At 36.8% G+C, this 1,232-nt stretch overlaps 1 pseudogene; it reads left to right on the top strand.

Annotated features, from left to right (window-relative positions):
• Positions 1-395: 395 nt before the first annotated feature.
• Positions 396-559, top strand: LOC127484070 (U2 spliceosomal RNA; annotated as a pseudogene).
• Positions 560-1,232: the final 673 nt, after the last annotated feature.

The raw sequence follows: 1,232 nt of genomic DNA, 5'->3' as shown, positions 1-1,232 counted from the left end.
CAGTGTAAAGAAGTTCTACAAATGTGTATTGCTTTAAAAAGTACTGAAATGAAGTTATGACATAAACCGTTCAAGTGCTACATAGTGTTAATTATACACAATGGATAAATACAAGTATGGCAACATTGTGATTGTTTACTTGAGCTACTGACTTTTACTAAAACCATAACCAATCTATCAATAAATTTCAAATGTATCTTTTAAGCATTACAAAATAAACTACTAAATATATTTGTGTCATCATCATCTTGTCCAGTAGGAAAACAAGTATGTGTGCATGTGTGTGTGTGTGTGTGTGTATGAGAAAGAGAGAGAAAGAGGGATGGGAGAGAGGGGAGGGAGGGGGAGGCTTGTAATAAATTGCCATGTAAACAATGGCTATAAAATTCTAGGGCATCACTTCTCAGCCTTTTGGCTGAGATCAAGTGTAGTATCTGTTCTTAGCAGTTTAAAATTCTAAGGCACTCATGTGTGATCTACCTTTATGGTGAAACAAAAGGTTTTCCTTTTAATTTGGCAAGTAATAAGCTCTTGAAATACGGCATTGTAAGCAGCCTTCCCAAATGGCTTATATTTGTCAATGGTCACTGAGGAAACTCAGATAATAACAGTCTATGTTCATAGCTCTGTATCTGTCCCAGAGAATTCACACACAAAAAGGCAGTCATATAGGATTCAAGTGCAAAAGCACAGGTGAAGAAGAAGACATCTGGCTCTTTATAAGGCCTCAGAGGAAGTGACCTGATAGGATGGAAATCATTATAATCACAAGGTCCCAATGCACTTCAGAAGAAATAACACTCTATGAACTACCATGGCTAATTAAAATGGTCTCCAGGGAAAATCATTAAACTTATGGCAGATAAACATTCATTAGTGATATCTGATGTTCTGAATCTTCTCAAGATTCTCTGGTGAAACCTTTTATCCTATATCAAATACTCTTTATGGAGATATGGGTGTTTTAATATGTTGCAAACACTGGTCTCCAGACATCATAATTAAATTTTGGTGGAAGGAAATTATTCAGTTGTTGGTTACCTGCAGATTTTAAGTAGCATTGTGCATGTTATGTTCCAACACATTACAGCTGATAGGTGCCCAAGAATTCATTTAATGCATCTTTGAAAAAGTAACAGAGGGCTGCAATGACCAGGGTTGGATCAAGCCATAGCCAGGAGCCTGTGAGTAGCAGGGTGCAAGTACTTGAACTATCTTCTTCGATTTTCCCA

Source organism: Oryctolagus cuniculus, chromosome 12, assembly GCF_964237555.1.
Source record: "Oryctolagus cuniculus chromosome 12, mOryCun1.1, whole genome shotgun sequence".
Lineage (NCBI taxonomy): Eukaryota > Metazoa > Chordata > Mammalia > Lagomorpha > Leporidae > Oryctolagus > Oryctolagus cuniculus.
Note: the sequence above shows the minus strand (reverse complement) of the source record. Positions and strands in the feature narration are given on the sequence as shown.